At 45.2% G+C, this 17048-nt stretch overlaps 1 protein-coding gene across 1 annotated transcript in view; it reads left to right on the top strand.

Annotated features, from left to right (window-relative positions):
• Park2 (parkin RBR E3 ubiquitin protein ligase) overlaps positions 1-17048 on the top strand; it is a 1020418-nt gene that overhangs the window by 937908 nt on the left and 65462 nt on the right. The window lies entirely within an intron of this gene.

Raw genomic sequence — 17048 nt, forward strand, 5'->3', positions numbered from 1 at the left:
TCTGCCTCCGGTTTCTGTCCATCCAGAGGCTTGCTGGGGAAGGTGCCCGGGCCTCGCTGTCTCACGGTGAAAGGGAGTGAATCCTGGGCGCCTCACAGGACCTGGGTTGCTGTAAAAGGTAAACAGCAACACTGTTCTGTGTGTAGAACATGCCTCGTGCTTCCTAGATATTATCAAGAAGATAATAAAGATGACAAGAACAAGAACAAAAGCTCCCTTCAGTTTGTCGACCAAGCTTTGCCAACCAAGCTGGAGGTCAGTGCAGGTCAATTGTAGATATTCAGAGAATGACCCTGTTTTAAAATCAGAATGCTTTGCATTCAAATCTCCCCCTGATCTTCTATGCCAACCCTGCGCCCGTAGAGAAAGTGACATAGACCACCTTGCGTAACAATGCGAGAGACCGCTAGTTTGCCATCTGTTGGGGATGTGGTTTTTGACATAATGGCAGAATGGTGAACTTGCCATGGGGTCATACGCTGAAACTAATGCAGGTCCATATGCGATTGGCTCACCCTCCCCTCGGAGGGTGAGGTCTGAGAGAGGCTGAGGCCAGCACACTGGGGCTGATGAGCAATTAATCATGACCAATCTTTTAGCCACACTCAGTCTTTCACAGATGTGTTTTGGGTGGGAGTGAGGGGCTCAAATGGAGCCCTCCCAAGTATGCGTGTTCCTATTGAAAGGTGCTTTGAATTTGATCCTAAATTCCAGGCCAATCCAGTCAGTTAACCTGTACTTATGAGAACAGTTACCTTTATTTTCCACCACACTCAGCATCTCCAGGTCAATCTCATTAACAACGTTCAAGTCATTTTTAAATCCTCCTGTTAGTTGTTGTGAATCCAAAGAATCATCTGTCTTCTGTACACATAGAGAAACTTGCTGGACAGCCTCTGTGAATTTTGCCTCTAGAATTCACTCACAAAACCAAAATCACTTTCAAACTTAAAAAGACACGGGGAGTGCAAATATCTCTGCAGCGCCAGGATGCAAGATGAAATTCACATCTGTGGAAACGCTCTGACCATAAAATGTGAAATATACCACACAGCTACCGAAAACCTAAGCTAAATGCTTCAAGTGCTTATGGAAGCCAAACTATAAACCTATTATAAGAACTCCTTTTGCTTTAATATCAAAAGGTTGTGGAGAACTCTAGGAAGCCGTCCTAACAAATTCAATTAACCTTTGTGCAAAAATAAATAAATAAAAGACCTAGAAACAATGCCAGAATTGGGGTCATTAGCCACATGCTAGCTTCACTGGCAAAGCAAGCCCAGTACTCAAAGTTGAATACCTTGAAAATCAGATTAACTTGCAGGGAATTCATAGTAGCACAGAAGGCATTGCTTGTATTCCTCTTCTCCTGCAGCATTTAGTCACAGTCTTCTTCTCTAAAATATACACAATTATATAGAAAAATGGGTGCTAAACATCTAATTGTCTAGCTTGAGCTCTGATAAACACATACTCTATCACTTGAACCATTCTACAAGCCTTTTGTTACATTGGTTAGCTATTTTCAAGGTAGCCAACTTTATACCCACACCAGGCTGGACTTCAGTCCTCTTATTTGCTCTTACCGCTACTATGCCCAGTTGTGGAGTTTCACAAACTTTATTTTAACCTCCATTTGGCCTTGGAGTACCATCCACACACACACCCCCTTACCTCCCTCCCCAAGAACCTAGGATTATAGGCTGGAACCACTGTACCCAGCTCCTGGAAATGTTCCTTAAATGGCCAGTAAGGAATTTGAAAGTGACTAGAAAAAGTCATACCATCTACAGCAGGACTATTTGAGCCATAGAACCTTGAATTTAGCATTTGATATGAAATCTAATTGAATTACATTAGTTAAATTCTTCTTGGTATTTGACCTGTGTCATCTGTTTCAATATGGTTTCCAAACATGGATAGCATGATTGTTTATTTAATCATTTCAATTCAAATAAAGCATTTCTTTGGAATTTTGTAGTTGTTACTTTAAGTGATTATTGAATCCACCATTGGAAATTAAGAGATAAATGACTCCTCTCTCCCTCCTCCCATGAATATATTTACTCGCCATGAATTTTCTAAAGTAACGCTAACAAACTGGAATGTTTTTTTCTTTTGTTTTCCTCTCTCTCCCTCTTAACCTCTCTCTTTCCTTTCTTTTCTTTCCTCCTAAATGTTCCTTCTTTATTTAAAAATATACCCAAATCAACTCTTTATGAAGAAAAGGAAATAGTTTCTCTAGCACCAGGGCACACTGTGCTGAGTCAGAATCATTCTAGGACAAACCAATAAAGATTAAGAAAATGCTGGATGCTGGTGGCTCACGCCTGTCATCCTAGCTACTCAGGAGGCTAAACTCTGAGAATCATGGTTCAAAGAGAACAGTAAGGGTTTATCTCCAAAGCCATGATGAAATGACAACTGTCTTTGCCATTTATGTTACTATAGTCTCTCCCTAGCCTATTTTAGAGCCAAATGTTCCTTTCAGTATTCTTCCTGATGCCTTCTGGTACCCTGGGGCATTGGGCAGAAGAAAGGTAAAGGCCGTTTCCTTAAGAAAGGCAAACAGCGGGCTGGGAAGGTGGCTCAGTGGTAGAGCACTTGCCTTGCATGCTCGAGGCCCTGGGTTCGATTCCTCAGCACCACATAAGAAAAAAGCCAGAAGTGGCGCTGTGTGGCTCAAGTGGTAGAGCGCTAGCCTTGAGCTGAAGAGCTGAGGGACAGCGCCCAGGCCCAGAGGTCAGGCCCCATGACCGGACCCAAAAAAACAAAAAACAAAGAAAGGCAAACAGCAAGGGGGAGGTTGTGCAGGGCTTCTGGGGGAAAATTATGTGAATGTAATTGGATGAGTGTTTCTTAACCATAGCATACCCTACGACTGTTGGAGAGTTATAAGGAAGATGTACAAAGTACGTCCACAACTCCAATATTACTTAACATATTTATTTATTCACCTACGTAACTGTTTAGCATAGTTAAGTGAAAGCTCTGCCCTTTGCTTGCGTGTCCTAAGCGCTCCGTGATGGGTGGCGTTCAGGGTGGGGCCCTCCACCGCCCCCCACGGCTACTCAGAGCAGGGTCTCCTGTCCCCCTGCTGTTCCAGACGCTTCTTTTCAGGCCTGGTTATCATGGCAAATGCCCACCATAACCTCAGTTTAACTTTCCAGTGACTAAGTGGTTGCCAGTGCATCGCTGATGAAAATGGAGTCTCCGGTGCCAAGCAGTGAGAGCAGTGAAGTTAACCGCTGCGCGGCCCTCCTTGCCAGCTTACTCTCACACACGCTGAGGCCCACATTTGGGATCAGGACTGAAGTTTCTGATTGTCCCTCCTTTAAAAGAAGCCTGCACTTACCATGCACTAATGTAATGCCTGTGACCTGTGCTGGAGAGTCCCTGCTCCACATCTTTCTTTTCTTGATGCATTTCAATGTTTTATTCTTTAAGTAGTTGTACAGAGGAGGTGCCATTTCACAAAGCGGTTTCTGAGTACAATGCATCTTGATCCGTGTCAGCCCCTTCAGCATCCTCATCCCCCTCCCCCCCACCCCTTCCCCTGCTTCTCTTACTTTCCCGTAAGAATATAATTGATTCTCTCCCCGCAGCCCCACCCCTCCACTGTGTAAGTACCCATTGCCTGGTGCTGATTTTGTTGGGCATTGACCTAAGTCTTTCTAGAAGATCATACTATTTGAGCTCTCCATAGAGTCTATTATATGTTAGTTAATTCATTTGTAACCATTCGCACACCTGCTTGGTAACAAGTAACCATGTACTTGGCTCCTTTGGCCCAAATACCCAGAACCATAAATCTCCAAAAAAACTTGTGAAATCAATGTTAATAATACTGATGTGATGAACATGAACAATACCAATAGAATCAATGTTAATAATACTGATGTGATCAACGTGAACAATACCAATAGCATCAACTTCTGGTTTCTGACATTTTCCAACTGTGATTTCTTTTTAAGCAAGGTGCTTAAGCTGTCACTTTCCTGGGCTGTGAAATAAAGAAGCGTTTTCCAGAGTAGTTAGAATGGTGAAGAGGGAAAACCGGGCCGAGTCCGGGGCTGAGTGTCCGCCAGTCCCGCAGGGCGCTGGGCGCCGAGCGCCTGTGAGGTTTCGGGAGGTCCTGCCTTCACCGTGCAGTGCTAACTCACTTTGAAATAAGATAGCTCTGCTTACATTTTTTCACTCTGCTCTTCAAATTATGTAGTCAGGATAAGCAAGGAAATGTGGCGTGATAATAAATACATCACTTTAAAACCCCAGCAGCTTAACACAACAAAAATTCATTTCCTGCTCCTGCTCATAGCCGATGCGTGCACACCACACCCCGGGTCCCGTTCCGAACGAGGATTGCTTTGAGCCAGGTATCCACACTGTCCACACAAAGGACCATGTGGTGACCCCGGGGTGACACTGGTCACTCGTGCTTGAAATTCTTTGTACAGTGCAAACCATCTGGCCTGAACTTGGGGGTGTGGCTGGTACCCGGCTAGCTCTCTGCCTCCAGCAGAGCGCCGGAGTCCATACAGACAACCATGTCTGGACACTGGAGTCCCGAGAGTTCATCCTCAGAGCTCACATCCCTCCTAGAACCAAGCGGAAGCACACTGTCCAAGAGAGAAATAATCCACCTCTCACAAAACAGTGTCATTTTCTTCCTAACAAGCTCAGGATTGTCTTGGTTGTGCTGAGCAAGGCAGCACAGCGGCTGGTGCCGAGCCTGCCCGCCTGGGGAGAGGCGTGTGCCGAGCCGCTGCCCGCCTGGGGAGAGGCGTGTGCAGGGCTGCCAGTGTCCTCCTTCTACTTCAAAGCCAGAGGCTCAGCCCGCGCTACCAATGCGTTATCATGGCACACGGGAACACCATGGGAACACATGGGAACACCATGGGAAGGGACCAAGTGAACATAGTCTCCACACCTGAATATTTTTACCTATGTAAAAGATGATATAGTTTAATTTGCACAATGTTTACTGAGTACTGTATTATAGGTGAGACTGTTCAGCAAATTATGGTATTATCCTTAAAGCTCATCTTTGGGAGATCCCAACACCTGACACAATCACATAGTATATATAAAGAGTTATTCTCCAGATTCTGGCTCCATACGCAGCATCTTAGACATTATGACAAAAAATGCACATATAAATAAGACCCACTTTATTGTATAAAATCTATGTATAAAAAGTTTGAATTGTTCTCTATATGAATAGATATATTATGAGTATATCTGTTATGGATACACAATAGTTACTATTAATGACTCATAATTTATGAGCATATTAAAATTTATGAGTATCTTTTATGAACAAATCATAATTTGTTGAATGAATTACCTATACATAAAAATTTTAATTTTTTACTATTACAAGAAACACTGCAGAAAATATTCTGTGCATAAAGCTCTTTTCGTTTATCTGACTTCTTAGAATATCTTAGCAGAAGTAAAATCATGTTGCTGATTTTAAGCATGTACAATGATCACATCTAAGTCATTTCATTAGTACTTGCATAGAGCTTATTTACTGTCCTATTTGAGAAATCACTGCTAATCATTTAGAGAGAGCCCTGAATAGCTATTTTGACAGTTGGGTACCAATTGTCCTTTGGTAGACACATTTAAATCAGTTCATATATGTAAAGCTATAGGAACGACACATAGTAATCACTAATATTTATTACTGCATAGATACTGCATACTTGTATATTTTATTATAAATAATATAATTATATAACTACTGTGGGTTAATTGCACATTCCAGCAAAAACCATATTGTAAGGAGAGACAAAATGTCTGCAAATCAGAACATGAAATTATGCAACTACAGAGCTAGAAGAATGAAAAATACACTTTTTACTGGTCCAGAGCAAACTGGTTTATGCTATTGTTTTGGAGTACCTGCTAATATGTTTCCGTCCAACCTTAAAGTTGATCAATTAAGCAATAAATTATATGCTAACCCTACTTACAGATCGATAATCCAGGCCCCAAATCTGAGGAAAGACACCCTTAGTGGTCTGTGTCTATGTCATCTGATTGTCCTCAGAGTGGCTAGGGTAGTTCATTGTGATGCAGCTCAGACTCCACCAATTACTTATACTTCAACAAAGCTGCCAATCTAAAGCTGCACCTTTCATGGGGTTCTTTGTTGTTTCTGAGACAGGTCATCATCTCCTGTCTGGACTGTGCATCGAGGCATTCCACTTCCCTCTTAGAATGTGCTGGAAAGACAGGAAAGGACCTGCACCAGCACTGTGTGGTATATTTGTTGTCAGTATGTGAGCAGTCCACTAGCAGTGGTCATGCTTTTGTTTCATAGGACACGTCTGTTTAATCTTGCTAATGTTCGTATTTTCCCAATGACATGCAAAAAAACTTCTTTTTAAAACATATTCTCATATCAGCAGAGCACTACTGTGTCCATTTGTGCTGTCTATGGCTTGTCCCAAATAAAGTGAGGCGGAATAGTGTCCTTCTTCACATGCCAAGCTAAATTAAGGAAGGAAGGAAGGACATCGTCCTAACCCGAATTCATTAACCATGTTCTGTGTGAAATCCTCCTGACCTTTTCCAGCCCCGATGAAGGTCCCATTAGCCTGCAAGAAGTACCACTTAGTGTTTTTAACACTATGAACGCAAAGCATCTTTTTTGAGATCCTGGGTGGGAAATGCCGGGTGCGCGATGTTCTCAAATAATTAAGCAAGCTGGTGAGCTAAGAGCTCTGGGCTCTTGCTTGGATGTCTGCTACCCGAGTCATCTGAGTTCATTAGCGGAGCTGGTGCTCGCTTCCTTCCCTGTCCTGTGCCCTAATTAGAGCCACATGAGTTGGCTGGTGCAAAAGTCGTATCCCCACAGCTGGTCCACTGGTTATTCTGAGAGCAATCCCTCCTGGCTGGCTCTGGATTTCCACTCTCTTCCTTGCCAGGAGAAGATAACTCCCTCACAGAGAAGGGAGGCTGCAGAGCCTGCTCCCGCTCCGTTGTAATTATGGGGTGTCCCTGTCAGAGGCGGGGCGCGGGGAAATCCCAGGCTCATTCCTGCACATCTCTAGTCTTCTTAGAAACTCATTGCCGCGTGTCCCAACCCCAAGTGGCCCAGAGACACCCCGTGCGGGGCCCCTCTCCAGCCTGCCTGACTTCAGCAGCTGTTCTGTTCATGGAAGCCATGGCTAATGGCCCCTTTAATCACCACATCAACCATGGGGCTTCTGAATAGCATCTCCAGCTTACAGATGTACTCCATGAACAAGAGACCCCACGACAGGGCTTCTCTCAGGGCACGGGCTTTGGGGTGTCCGAATTCTCCATGCTTTCCCTGTTTTCTTTGCAAGCACACCCCAAGGATAGCTGTAAATACCATCCCACAAATAGGACCTCAGAGGGAAGTTACTAAGCCTAGCTGAAATCCTTTAATTTCGGCTTTTCTCACAGACTTGTTACAAGTGGCAGGCAGCTCTTCTTCTCCTGCTGTTTTGTTATTTGCTTTCTGGATACAAATTCTGCCATGTACACGAAGATCTTCACCCTGGGGTTGTACCATTTGGCAATTTGATGAAAACTCTCAACATTATCTTGAATAACAGTTTTTAAATAAAATAGTTATGGATAAGATTCAAAAGGAAATGTGAGCTACTAATAATAAAAATGGATATTTAAAATGTGTTTCGTTATTAATCCTTTAAGTAACAATCCTATACATTTAAAACACAAACTGAATGCCCCTTATCAGAAGAGGACCAGGCCGGATGTGGTCCCACTCATCTGTAAACCCCAGCGCGTGGAACAAGAGGATTGTGGTTTGAGACCAGCCTGGGCGCATAATGAAACCCAGGAAGAAAGAAAGGAGGAAGGGAGGAAGATAATAAGGGAGGAAGGTAAAAGAAGAAACGAAAAAAGAGATGAGAGGAAAGGAGAGGAGATGTGAAGAAGGGAGGGGAGGGGGAAGGGGGGACAAGAGAGGAGAAGAAAGAAGAGGAGAAGAGAAAAGAGGAGAGGAGAAGAGAGGAGAGGAGAAGAGAGAAGAGGAGAAGAGAGAAGAGAAAAGAGGAGAGGAGAAGACAAAGAAGAGGAGTGGGGAGGAAACAGGGCACGAGAGGTTAATGAGGGAAGGAGGAGAGGAGGAGGAAGAAGAGGAGAGAAGAGAAAAGGAACGGAGAAGAGAAGAGAGGAGAGGAGAGAGGAGAAGAGAGGAGTAATGCCTGGACCAGAAATATTCCAGAATTGTTATTTTCAGTTTGGGGAGTATTTGCATATATATAATGACGTGTTAGGGATGAAGCCCCTTTCTAAACAGAAAATTCGCGTTTGTTCCATGGACCCTTCCACACATAGCCTGCAGGTAATTTTATACACTATTTTTTGTTGTTGGTGGTGGTGGTCGTGGGGCTTGAACTCTGGGCTTGAGCACTGTCCCTCAGCTCTTCAGCTCAAGGCGAGCACTCTACCACTTGAGCCACAGCACCACTTCCGGTTTTCTGGTAGTTTATTGGAGATAAGAGTTTCATGGACTTTCCTGCCCGGGCTGGCTTTGAACTGTGGTCCTCAGATCTCAGCCTCCTGAGTAGCTAGGATTACAGGCATGAGCCACCGGCACCCGGCTTATACACTATTTTTAAAAATAATTTTGTACCTGCAACAGTTTCATGCTTGTAGAATTTTCCACTTATGCAATCGTGTCAGAGCTCAAAAAGCTTCTTAGAGTGCTTTGACTCTCAGATTCTCGATTTTTAGCCCTCCTGCACAGGGAAATTCCAGCTGTGTTTGTGGTTGAAAGGTAGGTCTCTAGAAGGAAGGCTTGTGCTTAGTTTGACTGAGAACATTAAACGGTCCAGGCTTCTTTGACTCCCTGCCTTCTTCACAGGGATCAAACCCCATTCTGAGTGGGAGCTCACCATCTGTCCCCCGAGTTTGGAAGGGTGGACCCTCCTGTCCCCCTAGTGTGCAATAGCGTCACAGGAGTAGACAGGACAAGGTGGCCACCTGTTATAAACTAAAGTCCTAAGAAGCACAAGAGGAATGAAAATATCTGTGATTCTTATCACAAATACTACTGATATTGATGGCTGTGTTCATAACTGTAGGAAGCTAGGCACCAGTGACTCATGCTGGTAAGCCCAACTGTTTGGGAGAAGACCATAAGGATCTTGGTTTGAGGTCAGCCTAGAAAAAAAAAATTGGGAAGACACCATCTCAACCAAGAAGCTGGGTCCAGTAGCATGTGCCTGTCATTCTAGCTATACAGAAAGAAGAAATAGGAAACAAAGTACAGAGCAGCCTGGGCATAAATGTGAGACCTTCATTGAAAAATGACTTTTAAAAAGGCTAAAAGGAATAGGGGCATTGGTGACCTGGTGTGTCTATAATCCTAGCTGCTCAGAAAGCTGAGATCTGAGGATCACAGTTCAAAGCCATCCTGGACAGGAAAGTATGTAAGACTCTTACCTCCAATGAACCATACCTTCAAAAAATAAATGCCAGGAGTAGAGCTGTAGTTCAAGTGATAGAGTGTCAGGCTTGCACAAAAAAAGCTAAGGGAAAGCACGCAGGCTCAGAGTTCAAGCCTTAGTTCCTGCACGATGATGATGATGATGATGATGATGATGAAGATAGAAGGAAATGTCAGGTTCCAGGGTGGTTAATGAAATCAAACATGTAACCTGTTGTCATCCACATATAAGAATCTCATGGAATGTTCGTGAATCTACACAGAAATGTTGTCATAACTCTCATTATTGCATTTGTTGTTGCTAAGCCAGAGTACCCAGAATTAACGGAGCTGTTACATAAATCGCAGCTGTGGGACCATGGCTGGTCTGTAAACGCGTGCCTTTTGCGTTGCTAGGATGACAGACATGAGCCACGGGTGCCTGGCTCGTGTTTTTCCATTCTGTGGATTGAAAACTTGTTTCCATTTGGTTTTATTTGGTTTGGTTTGGTTTGGTTTTTGTGTCCTTACAAAGTCTGATCTGATACTTACGTTAAGGAAGCTCTTGTTGGTAGACAAATATTTTTCTAACTATAATCTGTTACTAACTCTATATTTGTTGAAAGGAAAACAAAATACCTATAACCTAAACACACAGAAATTGTGAATTTTGCTACTTTTCTGTTGTATTTCTAGACTTTTTTACGTGATGATTTTTTCAGTTTCTGTCATTCTGCTCGTTGTCTGTCTGTCTCTGTCACCTTCTTCGATGAGTGTGATTAAACCCAGTCCTAAAATCTGAAAGACCCACGACCAGGGGACGCCCGGACCCCTGCCTCACCCCTCCGTATTCCATAGTTCTGTCACGCTAGGGCTGATGGATAAAATAGGCTCTGTCCTCAACCTTGAAGAACACACCTTCACAGGCCCATAGATGTCACCAGAATTCTCCAGCTCCTTCTTAACCGGTCCAGCTCCCTCCTCTTCCCCAGCCCCACCCTGCCTAGTGGGTGGACACCCGCTCACACATTCCTAGTGGACACCCACATCCAGGTACGCCTTGCACCCCACAGCTTGCTGGCCCTCCCTCGGGCTCTGGTGGGCACACTACAGGGGCAGTCAGCCCCGGGAGGAGGGGGGGCCCCCCACTCTAACCCTGGACCCAGCCTCGGGCCATGTGGCTAGGGAGTCTGGAACTCCAGGCCATTGGCGCAGGCCAGTGCTATGGTGGGCTCAGCTACTACCACCGCTGGCTCTTTTGCCCGTCAAGAAGGAAGACCAGAGCAGAGGCCTCTAACACGGGGTCACGCATTGATCTGGAAGAGCACGGGATGGAGAGCTTTCCTGGGAATCCTGAGTGGCCTTGCGTGGACTGAGCTCTGCCACAAGGAAGAGTAGCAGGAATCACCACCGGCTCCAGCAGGCCAGGCTGGCGCAGCCTTTACAGAACGAAGCGTGGAGGGCTCTAGTAATCACAGCCCTAGTGAGTCTAGGATGTGAAGCAGCTTTGTGTACTTAAAGCGTGTGAGCACACATGTAAACTAAACCTCAGTATTTTGCTGTAGGGGAAGAGCCTCACACTTCCTGAGTTTAGACCTGCACCAGAATGTGTTTCTTGAGTCTGTGATGGTGAGCAAATTAACCTTTCTGTGACTCACTTTCCTCTGCGGTGAAGTGCATATATTTTTACAGAGTGTTTACTTCGCAGGGCTGTCTGACAAATGAAAGGAAATTGTGTGTGTAGGGTGCTCAGCACAGCAATGCCAAGTGCGCAGAAGCGCTTTGTAAACACGCAGTGATTACCGAGCAGAGCCACTGCCGCCCACCAGTCACCGCCAGTGTGAGGGCTGTGCCCCATTGTCCGAGAACCGGGAAGGGCCGGATGGCGTTTTCATGTCTCCTGCAGCTTGATCCGTGTGCGTTTGCTTCCTGTGGAGACTGTAACAGCTTAGTGCTAAGTCTCTGGAGAATAATGGCCTTCTAAAGGCCACCTCCAGTTCCTACTTTGTAGTCCCTTCCTTTGTCCTCAAAATCAGCAGTGTAATCTCTCTCTCCCTCTCTCCCTCCTCCTTCCCCCCTTCTCCACCCCTTCTTCCCCATCCCTCCCCACTCCTTCTTCCCCTTCCCTCCCCACCCCTCCCCACCCCTCCCCTCTTCATTCAGGGTCCTATTCAGAACATATTTTGTCTTGTTTGTCCCCTTTTTGACCAAACTATAACAGGAAGTTCATTTCTATTCTTTTTAACTTTTTAACCCAAATTTTCCCTGCCCCCCCTTTTTTAGAGGCAGAAGAAATATAAAGATGTTTTCTCTGGGGAGAGAAGTTATGTTCATTCTAGAGAGGCTTTTAAATGTGCATGATGGACGGCATCGGAGCCAGGCTACCTACTGACGGACAGTGGCCTCTCCCACCTGACCCCTCCCGCAAGCATGACCATGTGCAAGCCAGGGCAGTGTCTGTCTGTCCTGGCTGCCTTCTCCACATCCTCGGAGATGCATCTCAAGCATCCTCATGTCCAGAAGGCCTTTCCTCAGCTCCTCTCAGTTTGCACTTCCCTCGCAATCTGCATAGTTACGGTAGAACTTGGAGGCATTGTACTGACATGGTATCTGGGGCTTGTCCATTGGACTGGCTGCTGAAAGAGAGCTGCTTGTCTTGCTAATCGTTATGGGTTTATATGCTCAGCACATACAAGAACTTGCTAAGTGTGTGAACTCATTAGAAGTTAATGATTTATGTGCTCCATATGGGCTGCAACTACACCCGTATTATATATGTCTACATTACAGTGCCAGGCACGTAGTCCGTCCTCAATAATATTGATGGATGAACGAACAAATGGATTATGGTGAAGACTGAAGGGCACGTATGGAGGAAGAGTCTCTCCCCAAATGGCGCTCTCCCAAACCTCTAAAGAACACAACTATCCATCAGCACAAATGGTTTTTTCCACAGCAGGACTCACATGGGAAGGAATAAGAGAGGCTTCTTAATCCCGAGGCAAAATGAGAAGGGGGATGGGACCAGGGCCGAGCAGAGCACGGGTTCTGGTGAGGCGCTGCCCACTGGGTTGGACTGAGACAGAGCCAAACCATGTGGTGGTACCTAGCTTTTTCTGAGTGGCACAGAAAGGTTATACATAGGCTAAGAACCACAGTGTCACCAGGAAAACCCTGAAATTTTACTATATTGTGTTCTGTACTTGATGGATTTACCATAAATCTAGCAGCCATCTGTCAGAAAGCCCATCCATGGATGTGTGCGTAGATATTTAATATGCTAATATGGTCCACGTTTGTCTTAAGATTGGGCCATCCTCTCTCTCTCTGAGAGAGCATCAGACCTCAGAGAGGCCCTGGCTTGTCTGTTTTTTAATCTTTTTTCTTCTCACGGATGGGAAGGTGTTTATCTTCTCTCTTTTGATACTTCAACGAGCTAGGGCTGGGAAGCAAAGCACTCTATAGGAGGCGGGGGCGGGGGGGACACTGATAAGCTACTGTTTAGCGAGCCTCATGGTCACTGGTTACCAATCACACAGCTCTCCCAGTAAATCCTGTCAAGAAGGAAGAGTAAAGACAATTCATGTCTCCTCCTGGAACTTTTTCTTCTTATCCTTGTCCTCCTTGAACTTGTATTGTGATATTACGGACTGAGTAGAAGACATAAGGAATAATGGGTCTCCTAGGGGAGACAGGAAGTGAGCTCATCAATCAGAGGAATGAACAGTAGGATCCCGAGCGGGTGGTGTCACAGAAGTGTGACACGCAATGTGACTGTTCTCACCAAGCAACGGGAAAGAAAGAAAAAAACCCCTCAGCTGCAGAGGGAAGAGGGTTCATGGCCTGACAGCTTGGAAGGTCTTTAAGGTTGAACGGGCCATCAAGTGCCTTTTCTAGAATAGGCCAAGGAAGATAAGTCCCGATGAAGATACGTCAGGCGCCCGGCCAGCAGCTTGTGGATGGACGCTCCCAGGGTTTCCTGGTCCAGTCCTAGCACTCAGACCCACTGGAGGGAGAAGAGAGCCAGATCTGCTTGTTGGGGGGCCTGCTTGTGGGGGTCAGAGCTCCCCTGAGCCTGTTGGCCACCACGTCCAAAGGAGACCTGTCAGTCCCTCCTGTATATGGCTCCAGGTCCCCAGAAATGGCGGGCAAGGACTCGACATCTCCTCTGCTAGTCTCTCCTAGGCGGTCTGGTCCGAGCTTGAGCCGCCCAAGTGCCCTGGCTTTTGGACATTCCGAATGTGGTTGGAGTAGTGGAGGTGACCAGCACAGGCCGGGGCAGGGCCCCCATCCCATCCTGGGTAGCAGGCCGGGTAGCAGGCCAGCTGGCTGTGTGTCCCTGGAGCATCCCTGTGAGACCCCCTAGGTCTACTGGGGCTGAGCTACCTCCATCTGTACATATCCCAGGTCTACCGGAGCTTATCTTTTGATTTGTAAACACCAACTGCAACTCTATCAACAATGAGTTAGTTGAAACAGCAGAATTCTTTAAGTGTCTACCAAAACAGATCAGCGTGGACAAATGCAGAAAGAGTGATTTTCTAGATTCTTGCTGTAATAAAAAGAACAAGCCAAACCAGGCTACATGTTTTCTGTTTTCAAGGATTTTTTTAACCCATTGGACAATGAACAAAATTAGTAAAAGTCACAAGCACTTCCTAGAAGAGAATGTGATACTAAAACTGAGTAGATCCCTCAGTAGACGAGCTGCAGAAGGAAATAGCACTGTTCTTGAAAAGGGGTGCATGTGGACTGTTCAAAAGCAAATCCCGGTGCCGAGACCCCCTTACCCAGAGGGTATGCTCCAGCAGCAAGCAAAGCCAGCTTATACTTCCTGCCTGGAAGAGTCTTACATAACAGGTGGTGTATTGATTTGTAGTTTACGAAAGATCTGAAGACCTGACTCTCAGAACATGAGGGGAAGCTCCCTGTGGGTCCACTGAAGAAACACGTGGTGCTTTGTGCTACCATTTGTCTGCTACTGAAAACCTTCTGAAGAATTGCCAAGAGTTCCATTCATCCACGATGATGCTGTGATTGGAGGACTGTCACAGAATGGATAGTATTGAGATGGCTAAAAAGCATTATGTAGACAAGAAAAGGTTCTGGAGCCTGTCTGGACTTCTTAAATTTGCCTGATTTCTGTGTGAAAAAAAAATCTAACAATAGCATGAAGTATTTGAGGATTTGAGCAAATCCATGAGTTGGATGTTGATAGTATTTAGTTTCTGGGTTCTAAATTCCAGAGATATGAAAAACTTGGAAGGAGAATTTGAACAAACGAATCCTGAAGGAACAAAATATTATTGGCATCAATCTATAGTCTTTCTGTACAAAAGAAAATCAAGATTATTGATTGTTTCCAAGTATGTCAACTTTGGTGAAGAAAAACATATTCTTTGTGGTTTTCTTGCTATCATCCTCTAGAGAATCAAATTTGTATTTTCCAGAATGTCTTAGTGGCAATTTTCAACTAATTCACCTTATTTGCTAGCAAGTCAACTTCTGTTAATGATGTATTGCATTATGATTCTTTTTTTTAATACAATTATCCTAGGGAAACATTCAAAGTAGCCCTTTTAATAAAGGTTAGCTATACTGCTAATAGAACATCATGGTATCATTTCACTTAAGAGAGTATTTTTCCAGATAGACACACTTTAATGACTGGTCAGACATACTAACCACCTCTTTGCTTTGGGCCATATAAGTAATTTAGATATTCATTAACTTCTAGATAAGGTAATGAGAGAGTGGGTGTTGCGATACTGAGTACAAAATTGGGTCTTAAAATATCTTCCCCTGTGGTACTTTGATAGAAAAATGCCAGGGATTGCCTGAAAATGTGGGTCTTCTCCAGACCTTGTGAGCTGCATAGGGAAAGCTGTTAAAGATCAAGGGCCTCACATTCACTGAGGATTCTGATTATCTGGGAAATGGTCCATAAAGGCAAATGTTGGGCTAAGAGGAAAGTCATAGCTCATCGAGACCTTGGGGGTACTCATCACTGCAGCTTGCCACATCGCATACTGTTGACTGCTCCCCTCTCCCTAGGCTCTGAGATCCCTCCCTCCACTAGCTTCTGAGATCCTGTCTTGTTTGCCTTTCCAGAGCCTTCTGATCACATTCCTCACAGGCTCCCTCCCAAGCATGTCTTCTGCCTCCACTTTAACTGTTGATATTCTCTGTGAGCAGCCAAGTCCTCCTTCAGGGCATCTCGTTTCTTTTAATGTCTCTGACTCCAGTGGAGGTCTCTCTAATTAAACCATTCTCAGTCCCAGCATTCTACTGGCCATCTCTACTTGGAATTCCCATACGCGCTTCAAATAGAAATGGCAATATTCAAAGTCAATATTTTCCACCGCTTTGTTATCCACATGCAACCCTGGCCTCTTTGTCTGTTAGTCTCTGAGTGAGCAGCCTCTCTGGCTCGAGGACCATGTGGTGGCACATGGCGCCTCCTTTGCTCATTGTTCCCAAACAATGGTTATCCCAGTCAGTGAGATCTTAATCAAAGGCACACTACTCTACAGTGTGCAACCCCATAGCCCCTCAGACTGCAGTTCTGCTATAAGTCTCCAAATCTGTCCTCTAAGCAGAGACCTTCTAATTAGTTGGATCAATTACTACTGATATTGGTTTCTAGTATTTCTATACTATTCCTGTGTACATATGATAAAAGTTCAAATATTGGATGGACGGATGGATGAATGGATAGGTGGATGGGTGGGTAGGTAGATGAATGCTTGGGTCTGAGGAAAGAGGGGTATATGATTTGACAGGTAAATATATCCTTTGTGAAAACATAGCCACCGTTACGTATCCAGACAGAATGCTATACGCAGCTCCACAGACTGCCTTCCAGCAGCCATTTCTGCTGACCCCTTTGTGCTCTGAAATCTTCCATTAAAGGATAAGTCACTGAAAAGCCTTGAATTATGAAGGAGAAAGATACAAAGATGAAACTGCCAGAGCATTATCAGGGTAGCAAAACATGCCAGTGTGACAGTATCTTAGACCATGCGTCATCTCCATGTAAGTGGAAAACTCTAAACAGAGGTTAGAAAAGCAAGAAAGCAATGGAGCTTGTGAGGGAGCGCCAGGCGGGGGTATGCGGTAGGCCTCGGTGCCCGGCAGGAGGCTGGTAGACAGACCACGGGATTCGGGGAAATTCTACCGTCCTTACAACAACTCTCAGAACCAGCTCTGGGTCCTCCTCCCAGCGGCATGGGGGCCACGGATCCCAGTGTGTTCCGACAAGCCCGTAGCCCGGACATGCTCAACAGTACACCCAACCCCCAAGGGGTCCCTTCACTGCAATGGATGCTGAAATGGAAAGCTGCCTGAAGCACATTCTGCGAATGCTGTTGGAGAGATGTAACAAGTACCTCAAAACTGCTTCTGCCCAAAAAGCATGGACTTCCTATTTGGAGCTTCAAGTTGGCTTCAGTTTGGAAGGAGAAAGGCTTGGCATCCTCACCTCCATTGTGTCTGCCTCCATTACTCTGAGTCTTCCTCCTGCAGTGACCTTAGGTTCCAGGAAGGATGGTATTCATCAATTACATCTTTATGAAAAGGAACCAAAACTAGCCTCCAGGAAAAGCACCCTAGA

This window comes from Dipodomys ordii, unplaced genomic scaffold (genome assembly GCF_000151885.1).
Source record: "Dipodomys ordii isolate 6190 unplaced genomic scaffold, Dord_2.0 Scaffold77, whole genome shotgun sequence".
NCBI classification, from domain to species: Eukaryota; Metazoa; Chordata; class Mammalia; order Rodentia; family Heteromyidae; genus Dipodomys; species Dipodomys ordii.